General features: G+C 43.5%; 1 protein-coding gene across 1 annotated transcript in view; it reads right to left on the bottom strand.

The window, feature by feature from the left end:
• Positions 1-13,022, bottom strand: part of LOC311105657 (glycerophosphodiester phosphodiesterase domain-containing protein 5-like) — a 70,335-nt gene extending 57,313 nt beyond the window's left edge. The window contains exon 1 of the mRNA XM_084147872.1: positions 12,911-13,022. The gene's annotated coding sequence lies outside the window, so the exon portion shown is untranslated. The remainder of the gene's footprint in view (positions 1-12,910) is intronic.
• Between the last annotated feature and the right edge of the window lie 440 nt (positions 13,023-13,462).

Raw genomic sequence — 13,462 nt, 5'->3', positions numbered from 1 at the left:
TTATAGGCAATTAGCAAGACACCCCCAATAAAGAAGTGGTTCTGCAGGTGGTGACCACAGACCACTTCTCAGTTCCTATGCTTCCTGGCTGATGTTTTGGTCACTTTTGAATGCTGGCGGTGCTTTCACTCTAGTGGTAGCATGAGACGGAGTCTACAACCCACACAAGTGGCTCAGGTAGTGCAGCTCATCCAGGATGGCACATCAATGCGAGCTGTGGCAAGAAGGTTTGCTGTGTCTGTCAGCGTAGTGTCCAGAGCATGGAGGCGCTACCAGGAGACAGGCCAGTACATCAGGAGACGTGGAGGAGGCCGTAGGAGGGCAACAACCCAGCAGCAGGACCGCTACCTCCGCCTTTGTGCAAGGAGGAGCAGGAGGAGCACTGCCAGAGCCCTGCAAAATGACCTCCAGCAGGCCACAAATGTGCATGTGTCTGCTCAAACGGTCAGAAACAGACTCCATGAGGGTGGTATGAGGGCCCGACGTCCACAGGTGGGGGTTGTGCTTACAGCCCAACACCGTGCAGGACGTTTGGCATTTGCCAGAGAACACCAAGATTGGCAAATTCGCCACTGGCGCTCTGTGCTCTTCACAGATGAAAGCAGGTTCACACTGAGCACATGTGACAGAGTCTGGAGACGCCGTGGAGAACGTTCTGCTGCCTGCAACATCCTCCAGCATGACCGGTTTGGCGGTGGGTCAGTCATGGTGTGGGGTGGCATTTCTTTGGGGGGCCGCACAGCCCTCCATGTGCTCGCCAGAGGTAGCCTGACTGCCATTAGGTATTGAGATGAGATCCTCAGACCCCTTGTGAGACCATATGCTGGTGCGGTTGGCCCTGGGTTCCTCCTAATGCAAGACAATGCTAGACCTCATGTGGCTGGAGTGTGTCAGCAGTTCCTGCAAGAGGAAGGCATTGATGCTATGGACTGGCCCGCCCGTTCCCCAGACCTGAATCCAACTGAGCACATCTGGGACATCATGTCTCGCTCCATCCACCAACGCTACATTGCACCAGACTGTCCAGGAGTTGGCGGATGCTTTAGTCCAGGTCTGGGAGGAGATCCCTCAGGAGACCATCCGCCACCTCACCAGGAGCATGCCCAGGCGTTGTAGGGAGGTCATACAGGCACGTGGAGGCCACACACACTACTGAGCCTCATTTTGACTTGTTTTGAGGACATTACATCAAAGTTGGATCAGCCTGTAGTGTGGTTTTCCACTTTAATTTTGAGGGTGACTCCAAATCCAGACCTCCATGGGTTGATAAATTTGATTTCCATTGATAATTTTTGTGTGATTTTGTTGTCAGCACATTCAACTATGTAAAGAAAAAAGTATTTAATAAGATTATTTCATTCATTCAGATCTAGGATGTGTTGTTTAAGTGTTCCCTTTATTTTTTTGAGCAGTGTAGATTAGGTAAATATAGCCTTCTCCATGGGGAGATAGAGGGAGGCATCACCTGCTGGGGGACCAAAGCATCAGTTACAACAGGTGTCCTCATTTCTATTGCTGCTGACATACACAGGCAGGCAAGGGGGATATGCTGTAATCCGGAATTATCTTCCATATCTTCTACAGATTTGAAAGGATTACATATTAAGATAAACATTCGAAACAACGCACTAGAGTGGAGATCAGGTGGGGAAAAAAACATGCAAAGGAGATATTGCTTGGATACACAAAACAAATACTTTTGCATAATCACACACTGCTTGGTTTCAAACAGTTTAGTTCTCCTTGATCAAACAGCCAATTAAATCAGACTGGCATCAACCAGCAATAGCTTGCTCTCAGCCTGTCAGGTGGTGGTGCGTTTCAGTGAGTCATGCAGTCTCAGTAACAGTGAGCATGTCCCTCCCAGCAGCCTCTCTTATCGTGTGGGTACAATGTATGTTTGCAGACGACTCGTCTCCCTCAGAGGTGAAAGCCTGTGATTAAGGCTACCACAGAGACAGACACCGTGGAGGAGAGCAGCGGTAAACAACAGGATGGTGCTAGGGACCACTGTGTAATGTTTGGCTGATGAGTGGGGTGATAATCAAAGACAACAGCAGGGGTTGGTTGCCATTAACCAAAAGTGGCAATGTGGAGGCCAGGCCAGATTAGTACAGTTGCCAAGTCATCCACGCAACAATTTAACTGTCAAGAGTAAAGTGCAGCACATCCATTATTCCATGAGGCAACACATACTGTAAGCAAGGGTTGAGTAGCCCAACTCCTTCACGTTCACCCAATAACTTTTCCTCAAGTTACTGTATCGTGATTGTTACAGTAGAGAGGAATAGTTTTCATTCCCAAGAGCTCAGTCCATAACGGCTGGAACACCCAAAACCACTAACTCCTTTAAATTTACAGCGTTAAATAACACTAATATGTGAGAACAATATTTTTGGTGAACAAATGTTTCATTTTGGCGTTATAATGTTGGTAGCAACATGGAAAAATCACTGGAAGTCTGTTGCAGCTCAAGTCGACTACAAAATCCACAATGCAATGCTCTCTCTATGGGCTGGCTGGCTAGCTAGCTAGCAAACGTAGCTACACACAATAATACCAAAAACAATATCAGCATGGAATGTAGCTAGCTAGCTGTAAAATCGGCTAAACAAACTGCACTATGAATTTAGGAGTCTACAATCTCCCCAAGTTCAACCTGTAGATCGATGCTCCTCACAGACTGGTCTAACATTCGCAACGGCAGATATACTTTTGAGGAGATGGGAAACGTTGCCCATGCTACGTCAGTGGGCCACGTGGTGCATTCTGGGTGATTCTGGGACAAGGAGCGCTCTCGTTCAAGGAGTGAATGAGAGTCTATTGGGCGCTAGCTCAAAAACCCAACAGCATGAATTTCATCAACAAGAAGTACAACACTACAAATATTTTCCGAGATGTGTGATAATTAACTGGCTATCTGTACTATCGTATAGCTTTGGAATCGTGACCCTGAGTGGCGCAGTGGTCTAAGGCACTGCATCGCAGTGCAAACTGTGCCACTAGAGATCCTGGTTCGAATCCAGGCTCTGTCGCAGCCGGCCGCGACCGGGAGACTCATGGGCGGCGCACAATTGGCCCAGCGTCGTCCAGGGTAGGGGAGGGAATGGCCGGCAGGGATGTAGCTCAGTTGATAGAGTTGTGGGTTCGATTCCCACGGGGGGCCAGTATAAAAAAATAAATAATTATTATTCACTAACTGTAAGTCGCTCTGGATAAGAGCGTCTGCTAAAATGACTAAAATGTAAAAATGTGACATTACGTACTTGAGGAAAATATGTTTCTCGACATCTAGAAGGGATTGCGTGACGCAGCTTCATAACGTGAATGCGATTGGTCAGTCTGCTGGGTGGGGCGTTATACATTCCTTCATTCATTGGATTCCTATCTCCTTTCTATAATATATCTGGCAACGGCACCATGCAATGCACCCTGGACTAAAGAGGCAGACAAATAGGAAAAATGTGCTAGACCCGCCGTTAAATTACACATTTCTCGAGGTAGGAATATCGCAAAAATATGATCAATGACTCAATCAAGTGAAGACATCCACCCGAGTTATGACATCAGCCAGTATTGAAATCTGACATGTATGATAGACGTTTTCGCGATCTAAAAGTCGTATTCCTATTAACTACCAGTGTAGTGAGAGCGACTTTATCACTGCTGGCCTGTGGGCAGATGTGCTGGCTAGCACCTGCCTTTTGGCTGCTTCTCTACTATACCAAAACTGACAGCAGGTTTAGGCCATCTGGGGATCTCTCCTCTCCACCGGAGCTTCAAATCAAGAAGGCCTGTCTTCTTTACTATTTTTGCAGTCTCAAGAAGCTATGAAAGTATTTGAAAACGTATGTCTACAGTAGCAGCAGTTTGTGTGAGAGGATGTTCCCTGTGGTTGGTTTTTAGAACTATTTTAGATACAGAGGAGGATTAGGCTGCATGGCTAAAGCTACAACAGTGCACTACAGGAGACTTTTAATAATACAGTGAGGGAAAAAAGTATTTGATCCCCTGCTGATTTTGTACGTTTGCCCACTGACAAAGAAATGATCAGTCTATAATTTTATTGGTAGGTTAATTTGAACAGTGAGAGACAGAATAACAACAACAAAATCCTGAAAAACGCATGTCAAAAATGTTATAAATTGATTTGCATTTTAATGAGGGAAATAAGTATTTGACCCACTCTCAATCAGAAAGATTTCTGGCTCCGAGGTGTCTTTTATACAGGTAACGAGCTGAGATTAGGAGCACACTCTTAAAGGGAGTGCTCCTAATCTCAGCTTGTTACCTGTATAAAAGACACCTGTCCACAGAAGCAATCAATCAATCAGATTCCAAACTCTCCACCATGGCCAAGACCAAAGAGCTCTCCAAGGATGTCAGGGACAAGATTGTAGACCTACACAAGGCTGGAATGGGCTACAAGACCATCGCCAAGCAGCTTGGTGAGAAGGTGACAACAGTTGGTGCGATTATTCGCAAATGGAAGAAACACAAAAGAACTGTCAATCTCCCTCGGCTTGGAGCTCCATGCAAGATCTCACCTCGTAGAGTTGCAATGATCATGAGAACGGTGAGGAATCAGCCCAGAACTACACGGGAGGATCTTGTCAATGATCTCAAGGCAGCTGGGACCATAGTCACCAAGAAAACAATTGGTAACACACTACGCCGTGAAGGACTGAAATCCTGCAGCGCCCGCAAGGGCCCCCTGCTCAAGAAAGCACATATACATGCCCGTCTGAAGTTTGCCAATGAACATCTGAATGATTCAGAGGAGAACTGGGTGAAAGTGTTGTGGTCAGATGAGACCAAAATCGAGCTCTTTGGCATCAACTCAACTCGCCGTGTTTGGAGGAGGAGGAATGCTGCCTATGACCCCAAGAACACCATCCCCACCGTCAAACATGGAGGTGGAAACATTATGCTTTGGGGGTGTTTTTCTGCTAAGGGGACAGGACAACTTCACCACATCAAAGGGACGATGGACGGGGCCATGTACCGTCAAATCTTGGGTGAGAACCTCCTTCCCTCAGCCAGGGCATTGAAAATGGGTCGTGGATGGTTATTCCAGCATGACAATGACCCAAAACACACGGCCAAGGCAACAAAGGAGTGGCTCAAGAAGAAGCACATTAAGGTCCTGGAGTGGCCTAGCCAGTCTCCAGACCTTAATCCCATAGAAAATCTGTGGAGGGAGCTGAAGGTTCAAGTTACCAAACGTCAGCCTCAAAACCTTTATGACTTGGAGAAGATCTGCAAAGAGGAGTGGAACAAAATCCCTCCTGAGATGTAATAATAATAATAATAATAATAATAATAATAATAATAATAATAATAATAATATGCCATTTAGCAAACGCTTTTATCCAAAGCGACTTACAGTCATGCGTGCATAAATTTTTTGGGTGTATGGGTGGTCCCGGGATCGAACCCACTACCTTGGCGTTACAAGCGCCGTGCTCTACCAGCTGAGCTACAGAGGACAGATGTGTGCAAACCTGGTGGCCAACTACAAGAAACATCTGACCTCTGATTGCCAACAAGGGTTTTGCCACCAAGTACTAAGTCATGTTTTGCAGAGGGGTCAAATACTTATTTCCCTCATTAAAATGCAAATCAATTTATAACATTTTTGACATGTGTTTTTCTGGATTTTTTTTGTTGTTGTTATTCTGTCTCTCACTGTTCAAATAAACCTACCATTAAAATTGTAGACTGATCATGTCCTTGTCAGTGGGCAAACGTACAAAATCAGCAGGGGATCAAATACTTTTTTCCCCCTCACTGTACTCTCAACACTCAGCCACGTAATTGTCTTTTTAAAAAGACTTGTTATGGACCATGAAGTTTTATGTATGAAATTACATTCGAAATTATACTATCTTTGGATACTCAGGACATACTAGATCGTGGAATGGAGAGAGATAATTAATGATGCTATGGTCCGTTTGCTAAAACTGTGAATATATAGCATTCATAATGTGTAATTGCAACAATTTGCCCAGCTGCTCCAGGACAGACGCAGTAGGCCTACTGTTCGGTAAGAACTCTTTACAATTCTCGATACGCTCTTCCCAACGGGGCGATTCCCCTCTCGTTTTGACCTTTCCCACACAGCTGGGGATTCTTACCTAACAAATCACATGGATTCCTGCTCTTTTACAACAAAAAGGCCCTTGATTATCCCAGCAGAGAACCTCTGTCAAAGACTGTAGAGAGATGCAGCTCAGTGGCATGGTTATACCTCCACATGAACAATAACCCCTAGAAAAATATTTCAGTTTTAACTGCCTCTAGTTCGTTGGCTGAAGCAGCTTCTCAGATGAAGGAGCAACAGAATCAGGCCCTCCGTCTGAACAAACAGTGCTTTGACCGGCCGGTCTCATATTGCATACCCCTCCACCTGGGGCGCTTCCTCAAACCTTGTCCCATCTGCCTCACACAACGTTCCCCCGGTCTCCTGCTGGTGCTGCCTGTTCAGTATTAAAACAATGGCTCAGCTCTCCCTCCCAGTCTGTCTGTTTGTCTGTCCGGCAGGTCGAGGTAAGCCAGGGAAAGTAATTCTGGTGCTCGCTCCTAATCATAGGTGCTGATACTGTGGCCTGGAAAGGAAACTGCTGACAAAGGCCTCTGTGGCATGCATACACAGGGGGAACTATTGTTGAGTTGTGTGAACGAACGCCAGTCGCCATTGGTGTTCTACGGTTCTCATTAACTCATTGCATGCTCTACAGTAAAGCCCGTGTTTTACTGTACTGAACTTAGACGCAGGCAGTATCCAGGCAGGTGCCATCTGTATGCATGGGCGATAGATGGTTGGTCTGTACGGTAGCCATCTGTCTGTTGTTGGCATCACACAGAGCTATGTCCTCTATCAGGTGACTGATCTGTGCCAGGTGACTTTCTCCTCACAGAGTTGAGGTAGACAGTGTCAGGGACAGACAGACAGACAAGCCCAGTCTGTTATGCAGTCCTTCTCCTTGGCAATCTCTCTTCCCCTTTCCCTTGGTCTCATAAAGAGAGAGCTGGGGCACTACTGACTCTTCAAATAATAGGAAGGTTCATTTCATCCTTGTTTTACAGGATAAACATTTGCAACTGCAAAGAGAAGGAACACTGTTGGCTCTGAATTTTACCACACTCCTACTTCACAGGGTGAAATAAAAACAATTATCCTTGTTATTCTGTTAAACTAGTGTTCCCTTTCACCGTGGGGGTGGAAATATGACATAATTGTTGGGCTTTGTGTTGCTATGGAAGACTAAGTAAACATGTCAATTAGTGATGGGGGAAAAAATCTATACAGATAAATGTCTGCATATTATTTTTGACAATATATCGTATTGACAATATCGCAATATTATTTTTGCGCTAGTTGGCTGTACCTGCACCAAAACTCCAGGATTTTTCCTTCACAGCTTGTTCTAGATCTTCTTTATAAATAGGGACCCAATTTGTTTTCAGCACTTTTATTTCCATGACTGATCAAAATTAGTTTCTCATGGCTCTCTCGTCCTTCTGCAACAGACAGGTGAGCAAAATGTTTGGAACATCGAAACGCAATAAAAATAAGTATCGAATTGCTATACATATAGAAATCGAGAGAATAGCAATACATATCATATTGTGATAATATCGTATCGTCCCTGGCAATTCCCTGCCCTAATGCCAATGCCACTGATGTTCAAAGAAGCTTTATTTGCTGGCAATTAGCGGTGTAAATCCTTACCGATCTAATAAGGTAAAGGCATCAGCATGCTTCAGTTCTGCTGGCGCCCAGCTGAACTCAGCTAGGCGAACCGAACGAGTGTGCTCGCATACTCCCTTAAAAAGACCTTCGCTTGAAAAAACGAGAAAAAAAGCAGCAATAGTACTGTTTGTCCATTTTGAGATGCCGTAGCCAGTATAAACTTTCCTCAAAGATAACTCAAGAAATCTGACATTTTTGCCAAGGACATCTTAGTTGTGCAATTTTACATCTAAGATGCTTGATACAAATTGGCATAAATAGACAAATATACCAGTTTCATTTGAGGACAAAAATGTTGACAGCTGCGACATACAGGTTGCAAAATAAGAGATTTTCGATGTACTGATTCCATGGCACATGGTTTATGAACTGGTACAAAAAAACACTTGATTCAACACTTCGAGTTATTCAATTTAATTATAATACAAAATTCTTGCCACCAACAGAATGATATATATACCGTGGGGAGAACAAGTATTTGATACACTGCCGATTTTGCAGGTTTTCCTACTTACAAAGCATGTAGAGGTCTGTAATTTTTATCATAGGTACACTTCAACTGTGAGAGACGGAATCTAAAACAAAAATCCAGAAAATCACATTGTATGATTTTTAAGTAATTCATTTGCATTTTATTGCATGACATAAGTATTTGATCACCTACCAACCAGTAAGAATTCCGGCTCTCACAGACCTGTTAGTTTTTCTTTAAGAAGCCCTCCTGTTCTCCACTCATTACCTGTATTAACTGCACCTGTTTGAACTTGTTACCTGTATAAAAGACACCTGTCCACACACTCAATCAAACAGACTCCAACCTCTCCACAATGGCTAAGACCAGAGAGCTGTGTAAGGACATCAGGGATAAAATTGTAGACCTGCACAAGGCTGGGATGGGCTACAGGACAATAGGCAAGCAGCTTGGTGAGAAGGCAACAACTGTTGGCGCAATTATTAGAAAATGGAAGAAGTTCAAGATGATGGTCAATCACCCTCGGTCTGGGGCACCATGCAAACGACCCATCTTCAATGCTCTTACTGAGGGAAGGAGGTTGTTGGCCAAGATCTCGCGATACATGGCCCCATCCATCCTCCCCTCAATACGGTGCAGTCGTCCTGTCCCCTTTGCAGAAAAGCATCCCCAAAGAATTATGTTTCCACCTCCATGCTTCACGGTTGGGATGGTGTTATTGGGGTTGTACTCATCCTTCTTCTTCCTCCAAACACGGCGAGTGGAGTTTAGACCAAAAAGCTCTATTTTTGTCTCATCAGACCACATGACCTTCTGTCATTCCTCCTCTGGATCATCCAGATGGTCATTGGCAAACTTCAGACGGGCCTGGACATGCGCTGGCTTGAGCAGGGGGACCTTGCATGCGCTGCAGGATTTGCAAATAATCGCACCAACTGTTGTCACCTTCTCACCAAGCTGCTTGGCGACGGTCTTGTAGCCCATTCCAGCCTTGTGTAGGTCTACAATCTTGTCCCTGACATCCTTGGAGAGCTCTTTGGTCTTGGCCATGGTGGAGAGTTTGGAATCTGATTGATTGATTGCTTCTGTGGACAGGTGTCTTTTATACAGGTAACAAGCTGAGATTAGGAGCACTCCCTTTAAGAGTGTGCTCCTAATATCAGCTCGTTACCTGTATAAAAGACACCTGGGAGCCAGACATTTTTCTGATTGAGAGGGGGTCAAATACTTATTTCCCTCATTAAAATGCAAATCAATTTATAACATTTTTGACATGCGTTTTTCTGGATTTTTTTGTTGTTATTCTGTTTCACTGTTCAAATAAACCTACCATTAAAATTATAGACTGATTATTTCTTTGTCAGTGGGCAAACGTACAAAATCAGCAGGGGATCAAATACTTTTTTCCCTCACTGTATATCATACAACAATCTCAGCTCCGTAGATTTTGCTGCAAAGAGACAGAATCACTCGATCATTTATTCTGGTGTTGCCCCTATGTAGCGTGTTTCTGGTCACAGGTTCAGGAATGGTAAAAATATATATTCACTTAAAATTAACCTTACAAATAGCTGTGTTGGGTGATTTGAAAAGCCATAGTCAATAAATAATATAATAATACTTGTGGGAAAGGTTTTCATCTTTAGCTCACAATCTGTGGATACTATACGATTAGAAAGGTTCAAAATGTATGTAAAACATCACAGCAAAATGTACTGAAATTCCAGTCTATTTTCGATTAGGCTAAATATTGTGTTCCAAATCCCCAGTCTAGCAGTGGAACAGACCCCCCCCAAATCACGTTCTTGTCCTCCCATGATAGTGCTAAAGGGGTGTGGTTTGGCAAGAGGTGACTCCGTTCTTACATTAGGCCTACTCATCACACCAGGATACATGGGGGTGGGGGGGTCAGAGAGAGGGTGTGTCTTTTCTGGAGGTAGGGGGTCAGAGAGAGGGTGGGTGGTGGTGGAGAGCTTAACTCCCACGGGACAGGCTGTAATAATAGGCTCTCACCATCTTCCGCTCCCACATGTTAATTAGGATAATACCACACTGCCATCTCATCTCGCCTGCTAAACTGAGCGAAACATGCAGTTGTTGCCTTAGTGATAGAAGCTCTTATTATAGATGTAAGACCAACAGCAGATCTTGATTGTTGTCTTTCTCAAGGAACACACACTGGCTATAAAAAAAGACGATGGCACCATTTATGGGATGAACATTTCTCCGGCAGTTTATGCCCCCAAGAGCAATTATGCAAGCAAGATGGGCTGCATGATATTCTTAGATAAAGAGAAATGTTGAGAACCGCAGCAGTGCAATGGACACTGCTCATGCTTGAAATACAGAACAAACAAAAAAAGTCTGAGAAAAGGTTCCAGATATTAGAGCCCATCATGTAACATTTAAATTAATCTTAATATCTGTATTATGAGCCATTTACAAATACACATAGGATAACAGTAAGACTGATACTCTCTTCTTCAGAATCAATTACTGTGAAACTCAAACTGTGACTCAAACTCCAGTCAAGGAGTGGGCTGTGGGCACCCCTATCAGTGTGCCTGGTGAGTGTGTGTACATGGAACACCTAATAAGAATAACTGTTGAGGACACAAGTGCATTCCATGGAATTTAGTCCATGGAATGTTCTAGTCAATTATCCTATGTCTGTCCTAGCCAGAATGCTGCAATAATGCGAAGTTATCCATTAAAAATTACTCCACAGTTTGTTTTTATGCATTTTGAAATTCTCCATACATCAGTGGCGGCCGCTGATTGGCTGAATACCTGGGGCCCGAGGTGGTTGGAGTTGTCAACAAAGCAGCATGACAGAAATATGATGGTAGTTTTTGAACTACCTGTAGTTTCTTTGAGAACACACATAAAGCAATCTGTGCATTTGAACAACATCATAAATACACCCATTTCACTTTTGCATTTCAAAAACCAAATGCTCACTGCTACACATTCTGCCACTGTTTGGAACAGATTAGATTATACTATTTAGAATGAGCAGCCAGCGAACTAGTGCACCAGGTAGAACGCAACAAGCATGCAAATGCAATAGCTAACAATGTCACAAAGCATGATGCACTAGCCAGTTAACTGAAATAACTTCATATTTCCGAGTTAGCCAGATATTCGTTTTGAAAGACTTGAAATTGGCATGGGAGATAGCAAGCTACCAACTAACTAGCTGCTTATCAAAGGTAGATCACTGGTTAATTACACTAAAACATTGTTCTTTTTTTAATAAAAAAAAACTTGATCTATGTTTCTCAAAACTACTGTAGCTGCCTAATTAATTTGATCATGCTTTGTGATACACCCAGTTTTATACTGTTGTAGTCCACACAACATGTCGCCCTGTCACCTAGCTACATTAGCACCTGATAAACAACATGGGGGGGGAAACAATAAGCCACAGTCATGCTTTTTTGTCCTACCAGATCCGCCATGAGAAGATTCTAGCTAGTGTTCTAGTTAGTTGGATGTAGCTGTCTGGTTTATCAGTTCTCAGGCTCCCATAACTGTTATGATTATTTATTTACAAGTTAATTACAATTAGCTTTTTACTTTAGCGCCATCTGTACCTGATAGAGCAGATCTAGTCTCACGTACGGAAGTAAGCCATATGGCGCGAGAGACATATTGGGAGGGAGACTAGAGCAAAGACAGAAATTCTGACTGAGCGCCACAGGACGGTCTATTTACTTCGTGCTTTTATAATGTATGCTAGCAGTTCCCCCTCATAGCAAATAGCTGGTAAAACAATCCAAGCAATGTTCGCACGGCCTATGCGCCCGTGGAGGCGGAGCTGCTGCTGGCAATCACTGAGGGGCAGCGTCGTAAGTAACCGAACAGCTTGTTTTGAACAAAATATATTTTTTTACAGGAAAATTTACACATTTACCGCACTTTTTTGAGCATTTAAAACAGAATCCATGAATGATATAATATATATTTAAATAACGTTTTTTTTTTTGCAATTACAAGTGGGGCGCTGCCCCTAATACCCTAATGGGCGGGACGCTGCTGCCATACATACCACAATTCAGAGATGTGTGTGCATTAGGATAACAGCCCCCTTTTGACTATGTTTTATTGCTGCTTCATACATCTGGAAGTGAAACCTGCATGTTCAAGAATAGTGAAAGTTGCTGCCATTGATGCCAGATTCATTTGTCTGTAAAATGGACAGATGAAAATGCCTGTATAGGCTGGTTGTCTGAGGTGGTGTGTAGCCTATAAAAAGATAAATAATACATCCTTAACTAAATAGTCAGATTTTCTTCCAATACACCTTTAATTAACCCAATAGGTTTTCCAGACATATGCTATGTGTCGCCATACACGGGCGTGTCCTTTGTAGCCTATTGGGTTAATTAAAGGTGTAAATTAATATTTCATGATAAGCGTGCCATGCATGTGATCTTCTGAAGTTACTATATTTACAGAAATAAAAAGGCAACAATTTCTCCTGAGTGAATGGACGAATAGGTAGGTTATTTTGTCACAAAAGGTAAATAACCCCCGTGTTTTGTTCATTTTCAACAAAAACTACTTCACAGAGAAGTGTTTCATACCATGACATGGCACCCACTTACATCAACTGCTCAGATATTCGAATAGGTTAGTCCTTCAAACGCTACCTGCCGCTTGGATATGACAACACTTACCTTTATCAGTTATTTCAGGCTTTTTCTCCCAAGTGAAGTTGTAGGAATATTTTACGAAGTCCTCCGACCAACTGCCCTCACACCACGCGACAAATGGGCTACTGTCTGTGTCAAATGTGTTGAGGTGGTTGGCCACCAAAGGTTGTCAAATACTACCGAGGACAAAAGGAAATGTGTCCTGTCACAACAACGGTAAAAACATTCGACCCAGAGTTATTCAATTAAATTCCACCTCGTGGGTTTATGCTACATTGTAGTGTGTATCAGTTTAACTTCGCTTTCTCAGTAAATATTCCTGGGTTAGAGTCTTCTTAGGTTAAAGCAAGCCTTGACTATGAACACCGGGAGAGCAAATCAATCGAATGACTACCAGTGGGCGGAGTTGTAGCTTTTATCGCCTGCCCTCTTGTGGACTGGGTATTTACTAAAGCGAAAGAGCGTCACCCATCGTCCGGCACGCGACGTCTCCCATTATAGGAAGCCTCAAAAGGCTAAAAAACAAACAAAGGATGAGGTTATGATCATGTCAAACTAATCAAATATAGCTCCATA

The sequence above is a fragment of the Coregonus lavaretus genome, assembly GCF_964263955.1.
Source record: "Coregonus lavaretus genome assembly, chromosome: 30".
Classification (NCBI taxonomy): Eukaryota; Metazoa; Chordata; class Actinopteri; order Salmoniformes; family Salmonidae; genus Coregonus; species Coregonus lavaretus.
Note: the sequence above shows the minus strand (reverse complement) of the source record. Positions and strands in the feature narration are given on the sequence as shown.